Source organism: Triticum aestivum, chromosome 3B (genome assembly GCF_018294505.1).
Source record: "Triticum aestivum cultivar Chinese Spring chromosome 3B, IWGSC CS RefSeq v2.1, whole genome shotgun sequence".
In the NCBI taxonomy this organism is placed as follows: Eukaryota; Viridiplantae; Streptophyta; class Magnoliopsida; order Poales; family Poaceae; genus Triticum; species Triticum aestivum.
The window spans coordinates 174,984,566-174,999,276 of record NC_057801.1 but is presented as its reverse complement, the minus strand read 5'-3'; positions in this window follow the sequence as shown (position 1 = coordinate 174,999,276).

Sequence of the window (14,711 nt, the reverse complement as noted above, 5' to 3'; positions counted from 1 at the left end):
GGCGGCGGAGAGGACGGGCGGGGCGGTGGCGCGCGGTCGGGTCGACCCGGGCTCCGATGGGCTTCGGCGGGCCCCACGCGGGCTAGGGCGGGCCGGCGGCGGCGGGAGGAGAGAGAGGCCGGCGGAGTACACGTGGCGGCGCGGGATTGGACCGGGCGCGGCGGCGGACATGTCCGGGTGCGGTGGAGATTTCGTCCGGCGGCGCGAGGAGGACGAAGCTAGGGTTAGACTGCGAGAATTTTGAGGAGGGGCACATATTTATAGGTAGAGGGAGCTAGGAGAGTCCAAATGAGGAGCGGTTTTCGGCCACGCGATCGTGATCGAACGACCGAGAGCATGGAGGGGAGTTTGCTGGGTTTTGGGCCACTTTGGAAGGGGTGTTGGGCTGCACACAAAAGAGGGCTTTGCGGTTACCCGGTTAACCGTTGGAGTATCAAACGACCTCCAAATGGCACAAAACTTGACAGGCGGTCTACCGGTGCTATACCAAGGCCGCTTGGCAAAACTTGGTCCATTCCGAGAACGTTTAATACCCGCTCACAACGAGAGACAAAAAGGGGACGCCGGAGGACATAGGAGCGCCGGATTGCAAAACGGACAACGGGGAAAATGCTCGGATGCATGAGACGAACACGTATGCAAAATGAAATGCACATGATGACATGATATGAAAAGCATATGATGACATGGCAAAGTGCAACACGCAAGCAAATGACATGGCAACGACGGCGAATAACTGGTAGACACCTGGCGCATCGAATCCGGGGCGTTACAACACTCCTCCACTAACAAGAGATCTCGTCTCGAGATCTTAGGACCGAGGCGGAAGGGAAAAAGGGATGAGGTGGAACAAGAATTCAAGAGAAGAAACAAAGAATCGAGAGCACTCGAGAAGAAGAGAGGAACGACGAGAATGACGAGAATCGAAAGCTCACGGAATAAGATAGACTATGAAACGACTCGTTTTAACCGGAGTGGTTAGAATGAGAAAAGAAACGAATAAGACTGAAAGGATTTAGGCAGCACTCCGGCTGAAACATGGAGGAATAGAACACGAGCTAGAGAGGATGGGATGACACTTGATGAACTCTTGAAGAACGAATTGAATCACGAAGAATCGCCATGAAGTACTTCGGTAAAATAAAGGATGGTGAGATAGAATGAAGGATGAAAGAATAAGATCAGTCTTGCGATGCTTTTGATGGAGGTTCCAACGAAATGGCCGAGGAAGTTGAACTCCAGAAAGAAAAGATGAAAACACTTGGAACTAGAATTTATTCATCAAGAACAAACTCCGAAGGAAGGGATTAATCCCCTTGAGGAAAAAAGAATAAGATTTATCGTATGCTTATCCTTCATCAAATTAAATTGATGACAAGCAATGGATTTACATATTACTTATTCTTCTTGAAAAGAATTGAGAAGTGACATATCGCAAACTTGAGAAGGTCTTCATGAACCACCGGTAGGATTGGAATGAACGAATGGATTAATAAGATAAACAAGGAAAAGAATCTGAAAGAACCACCGTGAGAATTTGAAAATGACTGATGAAAGAGACTTAATCACCGGGAAGAATTAGAAGAACAAATATGATTGAGGGGATTTAGATGCAAAAGAACAGGAAGAACTCGAGCTGATTAAAGAACACTTGAACGAAGCACCGGGATAAATAGAGAACGATAACTGGAATGATGGCCTCCGGTGAAAAGAAATGGAAAACAACTCCTGAAAACTCCGGATGAGTTGAGAAAAGGGAAAATATGACAAATGGAATAATTTGAGGGGATAATATGAAGCTAGAACCGCGAATCTTCGAGAGAACGGGCATAATTTAGGGGAAAAATCTTCTTCAATCTTCAAATGATGACGAGAAACACCACCAAAATTGTTGAGGTACTCCGGGAGAATGAAAAGTGAAGAGGTTGAGCCGATGATGAAATGATTTGAAATCGATCTTGGAGAAGGAATGTGACTGATGAACTCATCCTTACATCACACTTTGAAAAGAATTGAGAATAACTCCGGGGAAATCAGAAGAGTTAGGTAAGATCCTGGGAAAAGACCTGTGGGTTAGGGCCCACTAAAAAGAAACACCGTTAGAAAAGGGATGTTGAATAGATATAAGATGCACCAGAACAATTGAAATATTCGAATGAGGTGACAACCTCGAATTAATTCGAACACAGACAAATCTCTTGAGATGTCTTCTGAACTCTGGAATGATTAAACTGGCGAGAGACGAACGAGCAGGGAAAACACTTGAGCCGAGGGAAAAGAATATGATCAACATCGAAAAAAAAACTTGAATTGAATCCACCGAAAAAGAAAGGGATGAAGAATGACGAACGAGACGAGAATTCACCGGTTGAGATAATTGAGGGAAGACTGAAGAGGCTCCGAGCGAATGAAATAGATGGTCGAAAGAGACTCAGACTCCGGGAAGAAGAGGGTGGGAGGGCGGGAAAACAAGGGTAACTTGGAAGGGGGAAAACGACGAATATCTTCAAGAGGAAACACCGGTTGAAATCATTGAGGAAAGAAAACAAAGACTTCGCACGAGTAGGATGGATACTCGATTACGGACTCCGGTTCCGGGAAGGAAAAGGGGTGGGCGGGTGGGAAAGAAAACGACTGAGGATTGAACTCAAAGATGAAGAGGCTCGAGTCAACTTGGCGAGAAATGCACCGGATGAAAAGAGATGAGGAACAACGATCGGAAAACTAACCGCGTGATCCTAAAGAAAAATCTGAAGGGGAAGAGGAGTAATTCAAAACACCTACGTCAAGATTCCTCACTAGAGCGACGAAGGGGGCTGAGGAGTAAAAAGAATTTCTACTCTCCGATATAACTAGACTCCGAAAACAGTTTTCTTCTAGACTCAACAACGGCCAAACTACACGATCAATCAAGGGGGCTCCTAGGGTCGGTCGAGGCTCTGATACCAACTTGTCACGCCCAATATGCGACCCTATCCAAAAGGAACTCGAAGGTCCCACCAAGGATAGACCCGTATATTGAGACGCTTTTGCAAGGTGGATATCATTACATCAACATTACATAATCGATGGGGATACATACATAAGGCATATAATGCCACACGAATACAACATCACATCATACATAAGACCAACATCCGGCTACGGATGAAACACAAACAGAAGCTCAAACGACATCCACCCTGCTAGCCCAGGCTGCCGACCTGGAACCTATCCCCTGATCGAAGAAGCAGAAGAACTCAAGGCAAGCAAACATCACGCTCGCGTCAAGATCATCGCATAAACCTGTACCTACAACTGTTGTTGTAGTAATCTGTGAGCCACGAGGACTCAGCAATCCCATTACCATGGATATCAAGACTAGCAAAGCTTAATGGGAAAGGAAGGGGTAAAGTGGTGAGGTTGCAGCAGCGACTAAGCATGATATGGTGGCTAACATACGCAAATAAGAGCGAGAAGAGAACAAGCGGAACGGTCGTCAACTAGCAATGATCAAGAGGTGATCCTGAACTCCTACTTACGTCAATCATAACACAGAAACCGTGTTCACTTCCCGGACTCCGCCGAGAAGAGACCATCACGGCTACACACGCGGTTGATGCATATTACTTCGTATCTGGTGTCAAGTTATCTACAACCGGACATTAACAAATTCCCATCTGCCACATAACCGCGGGCACGGCTCTCAAAAGTTTAAACCCTGCAGGGGTGTCCCAACTTAGCCCATGACAAGCTCTCGCGATCAACGAAGGAATAGACCTTCTCCCAGGAAGACCCGATCAGTCTCGGAATCCCGGTTTACAAGACATTTCGACAATGGTAAAACAAGACCAGCAAGACCTCCCGGCGTGCCGACATCCTGATAGTAGCCGCGCGTATCTCGTCTCAGGCCACGACCAGATGAACACTACGTACGGCAACCGACGATACCCCAAGTTGCCTAGGAGCGGCACCGCAAGTGGCTCTGGTTTGGACCAACACTTAGACAAGCATTGGCCCGGGGGGGCTATAATAAAGATGACCCTTGGGTTAATTACTCCCAAGGGAAAAGGTAGGTGGTGGTGAGGCAAATGGTAAAACCAAGGTTGGGCCTTGCTGGACAAGTTTTATTCAAAGCGAACTGTCAGGGGGGTCCCATAAATCACCCGACCGCGTTAGGAACGCAAAATCCGGGAACATAACACCGGTATGACGGAAACTAGGACGGCAAGAGTGGAACAAAACACCAGGCATAAGGCCGAGCCTTCCACCCTTTACCAAGTATATAGATGCATTAATAATATAAGAGATATTGTGATATCCCAACATAAACCCTGTCCACCATGGAGAAATCTTCAACTTCACCTGCAGCTAGCAACGCTATAAGAGGGGCTGAGCAAAGCGGTAACATAGCCAAACAACGGTTTGCTAGGAAGGGTGTCAAAGGTTAGAGGTTCATGGCAATATGGGATGGCTTGATAAACAGGTAATAGGTAGCGCAGCATAGCGATAGAACGAAGCAACTAGCATAGCAATGATAGTAGTGAGATCCAGGGTAGCGGTCATCTTGCTTGAAATCCCGTAAGGAAGAAGAACGAGTCCATGAAAAAGATGAAGCCACGAAGACGAACCACACGTAGACGAACGAATCCTCACGATCGCAACGAAACGGGAACTATCGAGAAGAAGCACACAACATGGTAAACACACCACACATGAACAAGGCATGATGCACAACAAGCATGATGCATGACAAGGCTACATGAAGCTACTCATGGCAAGAGATGATCCAAACAAGAACAACACATCAAGGCAAGTTTAAATAAGGCCGGGAACAACATATAGCAATTCCGGTAAGTCCTCATATGCAAATTTCGAAATTGGTCCAGATCTGAACAAACCTTATGTTCAAGTTGTTAAACAGCAAGTTAAAGAGCACCAAGAGGATCTACACGTAATTCTAGTCAAGTTACATATAAAGTTCATTAGATTCGGAGCTACGGGCTAGAAGATATGAGCAAAACAAGTTAAACATGGCATTGATGCAAAATGCACCCAAACATCAAGCAAACACACCAAAACAAGGATGCAACATGATAATATGAAGCTACATGCAAAATCAAGCAAGTTTCATATAGAGCACACTCAAAACGGAGCAACGGTTCAACACCCACACACTATACAAGTCATAGCAACAATCTGTCCATAACAGCAACTAGGCATCTTACAAGCATCAAAACAATAAGCTACAGCACCCCAACATAATAACAAAAGGCATGGGCATGAAGTACAGGTAAATCATAACAAAACATGAACACTGAGCTATCTCCAGAAAACACTAGATCATGCTCCAAAACACATGGTAAGATGGCAAATAATAACAGTTTCAGACTTTAGCAGAAATAACATCAGGTTGCAGTGTTTAGAGCAAGCAAACAATATGTTACAGGAACATATCATGGCAAACAAAGGCATGGCATGAATCTACTAAAAGCATAGATCAAAAGTCCTTTACTGACCATGAGCCAAAAAGGATCAGAAAATATGATGGCACCCATGTAAACATGGCAAGTTATATTACAGATTCAAACATGGCAGAAACAACAATAAGTAGGCATGTTGGTGAGCATGAACCACTCACCACAGAGCAATACATGGCATGGCAAGGCAACCAATAGTAATAAGGCATGTTTATGAAGCTAAGCATGGCAAGAGCAAGTTCATAGGGTGCATGGATCACTAGCAAACAATCATGGAAACATTGAACTTAATGTTAACAGGCTGAGAGCAACATTTTCAAGCAACTTTGGAGCAAGATAACAACATGTTCCAGCAGGCTATAATTGCAACCAAGGGCATGAATGGATAGAGCAGGACATGTGTATCAAAACATGTTTATAGAACATCTCCAGATTATGCATAGAATGATTAGTAGAAGCATGTTAACATAGCAACAAAATATAACAGAATCTGCCTAGCAAAACAGTAACATCAAGTACCCTCCTTAACAAGCTCGATGCACTCAGCACACAACTCACAAAAATACATGGTTGGCACCCCTGGAAATATGGCATGGCATAGATCAACATACATATAGAGCTCATACTCATAGGATGCACACATCAATCAAGGCAAAAATGATAAATGAGCAAGTTATAACAGTTTCAGCAGGTTAACATCAACATGCACTCTTCCAACAGCATTTCGGGCATTAAGATGAGCTCAAATGAAAATGATGCAATGAGATGAAATGAACTACTCTTCGAGACGAACAATTTGACATATTATACACACGAAATGGAGATACGGATGCAGAGATACAGCATGATGAACATGGCATGATGATGTCAGGGATTTGGGGACTTAGTGGAATTTACCCCGAAAAAACTGGACGGAGATGTTCCGGGATGGAGGGATCCGGGGCGCGGCGGAGGTGTTTGGTTCCGGGACGGGTGGATCTCATCCCACCCGTCCGGATCCGGTGACGGGGTGGCCGGTGACGGCGGCGGCGCTGGGCGGCGCCGGCGATGAGGCGGAGGCAGGGCGAGGTCGACGAGGCGGCAGGGAGCAGCGGCGGCGGCGGGGCGGCTCCGCGGCGAGGCGGCGGGCGGCGGACCCGGCCTTTGGCGGGAGCCGGCGAGGCCGAGGCGGGCGGCGGTCGCCGAATCCGGTGGCGACGGGGCGGCTGCCGGCGGGGAGAGGCGGCGGCGGCGCGCTCTCGCGCGGGGCGCGGGGGAGGCGCACGGCGAGGCGGGGCGTCGGCGAGCTGGCGAGTTCGCGCCGGCGGTGGACGGCAGCGGAGAGGACGAGCGGGGCGGCGGCGCGCGGTCGGGTCGACCCGGGCCCCGATGGGCTTCGGCGGGCCCCGCGCGGGCTAGGGCGGGCCGGCGGCGGCGGGAGGAGAGAGAGGCCGGCGGAGTACACGTGGCGGCGCGGGATTGGACCGGGCGCAGCGGCGGACATGTCCGGGTGCGGTGGAGATTTCGTCCGGCGGCTCGAGGAGGACGAAGCTAGGGTTAGACTGCAAGAATTTCGGGGAGGGGCACATATTTATAGGTAGAGGGATCTAGGAGAGTCCAAATGAGGAGCGGTTTTCAGCCACGCGATCGTGATCGAACGACCGAGAGCATGGAGGGGAGTTTGCTGGGTTTTGGGCCACTTTGGAAGGGGTGTTGGGCTGCACACAAAAGAGGGCTTTGCGGTTACCCGGTTAACCGTTGGAGTATCAAACGACCTCCAAATGGCACGAAACTTGACAGGCGGTCTACCGGTGCTATACCAAGGCCGCTTGGCAAAACTCGGTCCATTCCGAGAACGTTTAATACCCGCTCACAACGAGAGACAAAAAGGGGACACCGGAGGACATAGGAGCGCCGGATTGCAAAACGGACAACGGGGAAAATGCTCGGATGCATGAGACGAACACGTATGCAAAATGAAATGCACATGATGACATGATATGAAAAGCATATGATGACATGGCAAAGTGCAACACGCAAGCAAATGACATGGCAACGACGGCGAATAACTGGAAGACACCTGGCGCATCGAATCCGGGGCGTTACATAATCTTAGCAACCGAACAAGTATCAAATACCCAGGGGCTACTATAAACACTAGTAAGGTACACATCAATAACCTGAATATCAAATATACCCTTGTTCACTTTGCCATCCTTCTTATCCACCAAATATTCAGGGCATTTCCGCTTCCAGTGACCATTTCCTTAGCAGTAGAAGCACTCAGTTTTAGGCTTTGGTCCAGCTTTGGGCTTCTTCATGGGAGTGGCAACTTGCTTGTCATTCTACTTGAAGTTCCCTCTCTTTCCCTTTGCCCTTTTCTTGAAACTAGTGGTCTTGTCAATCATCAACACTTGATTGATTTCTACCTTCGTCGATTTCAGCATCATGAAAAGCTCGGGAATCGTTTTCGTCATCCCTTGCATACTATAGTTCATCATGAAGTTCCAGTAACTTGGTGATGGTGACTAGAGAACTCTGTCAATCATTATCTTATCTAGAAGATTAACTCCCACTTGATTCAAGCGATTGTAGTACCCAGACAATCTGAGCACATGCTCACTGCTTGAGCTATTCTCCTCCATCTTTTAGCTATAGAACTTGTTGGACTTCATATCTCTCAACTCAGGTATTTGCTTGAAATATTAACTTCAACTCCTGGAACATCTCATTTGGTCCATGACATTCAAAACATCTTTGAAGTCCTAATTCTAAGCCATTAAGCATGGTGCACTAAACTATCAAGTAGTCATCATATTGAGCTAGCCAAACGTTCACAACGTCTGCATCTACTCCTGCAATAGGTCTGTCACCTAGTGGTGCATCAAGGACATAATTCTTCTGTGCAGCAATGAGGATAAACCTCAGATCACGGACCCAGTCCACATCATTGCCATTACCATCTTTCAACTTAGTTTTCTCTAGGAACACATATAAAAACATAGGGAAGCAACAACGCGAGCTATTGATCTACAACATTATTTGCAAAATACTATCAGGACTAAGTTCATGATAAATTAAAGTTCAATTAATCATATTACTTAAGAACTCCCACTTAGATAGACATCCCTCTAGTCATCTAAATGATCACGTGATCCAAATCAACTAAACCATGTCCGATCATCACGTGAGATGGAGTAGTTTTCAATGGTGAACATCACTATGTTGATCATATCTACTATATGATTCACGTTCAACCTTTCGGTCTCCAGTGTTCTGAGGCCATATCTGCATATGCTAGGATCGTCAAGTTTAACCCGAGTATTCTGCATGTGCAAAACTGGCTTGCACCTGTTCTATCTGAACGTAGAGCTTATCACACCCGATCATCACGTGGTGTCTTGGCACGACAAGCTGTAGCAACAGTGCATACTCAGGGAGAACACTTATGCCTTGAAATTTAGTAAATGATCATCTTATAATGCTACCGCCGTACTAAGCAAAATAAGATGCATAAAAGATAAACGTCACATGCAATCAAAATATGTGACATGATATGGCCATTGCTACGTCTTGAGCTTGCATTGGTTTTCCTCGAAGAGGAGAGGGTGATGCAGCAAAGTGTAGCGTAAGTATTTCCCTCAGTTTTGAGAACCAAGGTATCAATCCAGTAGGAGGCTCGTCAAATGTCCTACGCACCTACACAAACAAACTAAGAACTCGCAACCAACGCAATAAAGGGGTTGTCAATCCCTTCACGGCCACTTGCGGAAGTGAGATCTAATAAAGATAGTATGATAAGGTAAATATATTTTTGGTATTTTATAATATAGATGCAAAAAGTAAAGATGCAAATAAAGGTAGATTGAAAGCAAATATGATAAGAGATAGACCCGGGGGCCATAGGTTTCACTAGTGGCTTCTCTCAAGATAGCATAAGTATTACGGTGGGTGAACAAATTACTGTCGAGCAATTGATAGAAAAGCGCATAGTTATGAGATTATCTAGGCATGATCATGTATATAGGCATCACGTCCATAACAAGTAGACCGACTCCTGCCTACATCTACTACTATTACTCCACACATCGACCGACTCCTGCCTGCATCTAGAGTATTAAGTTCATAAGAACAGAGTAACGCATTAAGCAAGATGACATGATGTAGAGGGATAAACACATGCAATATGATATAAACCCCATCTTGTTATCCTCGATGGCAACAATACAATACGTGCCTTGCAACCCTTTCTCTCACTGGGTAAGGACACCGCAAGATTGAACCCAAAGCTAAGCACTTCTCCCATGGCAAGAAAGACCAATCTAGTAGGCCAAACCAAACTGATAATTCGAAGAGACTTGCAAAGATAACTCAATCAAACATAAAAGAATTCAGAGAAGATTCAAATATTATTCATAGATAAACTTGATCATAAACCCACAATTCATCGGATCTCGACAAACACACCGCAAACGAGTTTACATCGAATAGATCTCCACAAGAGAGGGGGAGAACATTGTATTGAGATCCAAAAAGAGAGAAGAAGCCATCTGGCTAATAACTATGGACCCGTAGGTCGGTGGTAAACTACTCACAACTCATCGGAGGGGCAAGGATGTTGATGTAGAGGCCCTCCATGGTTGATTCCCCATCTGGCAGAGTGCCAACGAAGGATCCAAGATGGGATCTCGTGGATACAGAAGGTTACGGCAGTGGAAATTGTGTTTCGTGGTGCTCCGGGATGTTTTTGGGGTACGTATGTATATATAGGAGGAAGAAGTACGTCGGTGGCCACCTGAGGGGCCCACGAGACAGGGGCGCGCCCTACAGGGGGGGCGCAGCCCCCTATCTCGTGGGGCCCTCGGAAGCTTCTTGACTTGCACTCCAAGCTCTCCGGATCATGTTCGTTCCAAAAATCACGCTCCCGAAGGTTTCATTCCGTTTGGACTCCGTTTGATATTCCTTTTCTTCGAAATACTGAAATAGGCAAAAAAACAGCAATATGGGCTGGGCCTCCGGTTAGTAGGTTAGTCCCAAAAATGATATAAATGTGTAAAATAAAGCCCATAAACATCCAAAAGGGGTAATATAATAGCATGGAACAATCAAAAATTATAGATACGTTGGAGACGTATCAAGCATCCCCAAGCTTAATTCCTGCTCGCCCTCGAGTAGGTAAATGATAAAAAAGAAATTTTTGATGTGGAATGCTACCTAGCATAATTCATCATGTAATTTTCTTTATTGTGGCATGAATGTTCAGATCCAAATGAATACAAAATAAAAGTTCATATTGACATAAGAAATAGTAATACTTCAAGCATACTAATCAAAGTAATCATGTCTTCTCAAAATAACATGGCTAAAGAAAGTTATCCCTACAAAATCATATAGTCTGGCTATGCTCTATCTTCATCACACAAAGTATTTAATCATGCACAACCCCGATGACAAGCCAAGCAATTGTTTCATACTTTAATAATCTCAAACTTTTTCAACTTTCATGCAATACATGAGCGTGAGCCATGGACATAGCACTATATGTGGAATAGAATGGTGGTTGTGGAGAAGACAAAAAGGAGAAGATAGTCTCACATCAACTAGGCGTATCAACGGGCTATGAAGATGCCCATTAATAGATATCAATGTGAGTGAGTAGGGATTGCCATGCAACGGATGCACTAGAGCTATAAATATATGAAAGCTCAACAAAAGAAACTAAGTGGGGTGCATCCAACTTGCTTGCTCACGAAGACCTAGGGCACTTTTTGAGGAAGCCCATCATTGGAATATAAAAGCCAAGTTCTATAATGAAAAATTCCCACTAGTATATGAAAGTGACAACATATGAGACTCTCTAACATGAAGATCATGGTGCTATTTTGAAGCACAAGTGTGGAAAAAGAGATAGTAGCATTGTCCCTTCTCTCTTTTTCTCTCATTTTATTAATTTTTTCTTTTCTTTTTCTTTTTTTCCTTTTTTTGGCCTTCTTTTTTTTGGCCTTTCTCCTTTCTTCTTCTTTTTTTTCTTTTGTAAAGTCCGAAGTCTCATCCTGACTTGTGGGGGAATCATAGTCTTCATCATCCTTTCCTCACTAGGACAATGCTCTAATAATGAAGATCATCACACTTTTATGGATTTACAACTCAAAGCTAGAAGAAGATATGACTCTATATGAATACCTCCGGCGGTGTACCGGGATATGCAATGAATCAAGAGCGACATGTATGAAAATTATGAAGGTGGCCTTGCCACAAATACAATGTCAACTACATGATCATGCAAAAAGCAATATGACAAAAGTAATGTGTGTCATATGAATGGAACGGTGGAAAGTTGCATGGCAATATATCTTGGAATGGCTATGGAAATGCCATAATAGGTAGGTATGGTGGACGTTTTGAGGAAGGTAAATGGTGGGTGTATGGTACCGGCGAAAGTTGTGCGGTGCAAGAGAGGCTAGCAATGGTGGAAGGGTGAAACAGTGTGTATAATCCATGGACTCAACATTAATCAAAAGAACTCATATACTTGTTGCAAAAATTTAGAAGTCATCAAAAACCAAAGCACTACGCGCATGCTCCTAGGGGGATAGATTGGTAGGAAAATACCATCGCTCGTCCCCGACCGCCACTCATAAGGAAGACAATCAATAAATAAAATTGTGCTCCAACTTCATCACAAAGCGGTTCACCATACGTGCATGCTACGGGAATCACAAACTTCAACACAAGCATTCTTTAAATTCATAATCACCCAACTAGCATGACTTTAATATCACTACCTCCATATCTCAAAACAATTATCAAGCATCAAATTGATCATAGCATCCAATTCACTTTCTATGATAGTTTTTATTATACCCAACTTGGATGCTCATCATTCTAGGACCAACTTTATGATCATAGCAAATACCATGCTGTTCTAAAAGACTCTCAAAATAATATAAGTGAAGCATGAGAGACTAGCAATTTCTTCAAAATTAAGACACCACCGTGCTCTAAAAGATATAAGTGAAGCACTAGAGCAAAAACTATCAAGCTCAAAAGATATAAGTGAAGCACATAGAGTATTCTAGCAAATTCTAATCAAATAGGCTTCTCCCAAAAGGTGTGTACAGCAAGGATGATTGTGGTAAACTAAAAAGCAAAGACTAATATAATACACGACGCTCCAAGCAAAACACATATCATGTGGCGAATAAAAATATAGCTCCAAGTAAAGTTACCAATGAACGAAGACGAAAGAGGGGATGCCTTCCCGGGGCATCCCCAAGCTTAGGCTTTTGGCTATTCTTGAATATCTTGGGGTGCCATGGGCATCCCCAAGCTTAGGCTCTTGCCACTCCTTATTCCATAGTCCATAAAAGCTTTACCCAAAACTTGAAAACTTCACAACACAAAACTCAACAGGAAATCTTATAAGCTCCGTTAGTGAAAGAAAACAAAACCACCACATAAGGTACTGCAATGAACTCATTCTTTATTTAATTTGGTGTTAAACCTACTGTATTCCAACTTCTTTATGGTTCATAGACTAATTACTAGCCATAGATGCATTGAAATAAGCAAACAACACACGAAAAACAGAATCTGTCAAAAACAGAACAGTCTGTAGCAATCTGTAACTAATGCAAACTTCTGGAACTCTAAAAATCCTACCAAAATAGGAAGTCCTGGACAATTTGTCTATTGAACATAAAAAAGGAATCAAGGCAAAAGCACGTTCCTGTGATTTAACAAAATTATATTCGTGCGCGCAAAGTTTCTGTTTTTCAGCAGAATCAAATCAACTATCATCGTAGGATATCCTATAGGTTCTACTTGGCACAAACACTAATTTAAAGATAAAAACACATCTAAACAGAAGGTAGAAGCAAGATTTATTAAATAAAAGCAAGGAAAAATATTGGGTTGTCTCCCAACAAGCGCTTTTCTTTAAAGCCTTTTTAGCTAGGCATTGAGATTTCAATGATGCTCACATGAAAGACAAGTATCAAAGCACAAAGAGAGCATCATAAAACATGTGACAAACACACTTAAGTCTAACATACTTCCTATGCATAGGCATATTGTAAGAAAACAAATTATCAAGACAAGCAAAAACTAGCATATGCAAGGAAGAACAAAGAGATGATAGCAATCTCAACATGAAGAGAGGTAATTTAGTAACATGAAAATTTCTACAACCATATTTTCCTCTCTTACAATAATTACATGTAGGATCATAGGCAAATTCAACAAAATAGCTATCACAAAACATATTTTCAACATGATCCACATGCATGCAAAGTTGACACTCTTCCAAGATAGTGGGATTAACATTAACTAAAGTCATGACCTTTCCAAACCCACTTTTATCAAAAATATCATAAGATTGAACATACTCCAAATATGTGGGATCTAAAGTTGACACTCTTCCAAACCCACTTTCAATATTATTGCAAACACTATTATCAATCTCATATTCATCATGGGGCTTAAATAAATTTTCAAGGTTATAAGAAGAATCACCCCAATCATGATCATTGAAACAAGTAGTAGACATAGCAAAACTAGCATCCCCAAGCTTAGGATTTTGCATATTATTAGCACGATTGACATCAAGAGAATTTATAGGAAAATCATTGCAATCATGCTTTTTATTCAAGGAGTTATTGTGAATATCTTCATAAATTTCTTCATCATAATTTTCAGATTCACAAATTTTAAGCAAAGCTTCATAAAGATAATCTAGCGCACAACACTTACTAGCAATTGGTTCATCATAATTGGATCTCTTAAAAAGATTAGCAAGCGGATGAGGATCCATAGATCTCAAGTTCTCTGTTTAGCAATAAATAAGCATTTGTTCCAACCAAACGAGCAAATGAAAGGGCAAGCAAAAGAGTGGAGGAGATTGGGAAAGAGAGGGCGAATAAAATGACAAAGGTGAAGTGGGGGAGAGGAAAACGAGAGGTAAATGGCAAATAATGTAAATGCAAGGGAGATGGGTTTGTGATGGGTACTTTGTATGTCTTGACTTGAGCAAAGACCTCCCCGGAAACGTCGCCAGAAATCCTTCTGGCTACGTCTTGAGCTTGCGTTGGTTTTCCTCGAAGAGGAGAGGGTGATGCAGCAAAGTGTAGCGTAAGTATTTCCCTCAGTTTTGAGAACCAAGGTATCAATCCAGTAGGAGGCTCCTCAAAAGTCCCACGCACCTACACAAACAAACTGAGAACTCGCAACCAACGCAATAAAGGGGTTGTCAATCCCTTCATGGCCACTTGCGAA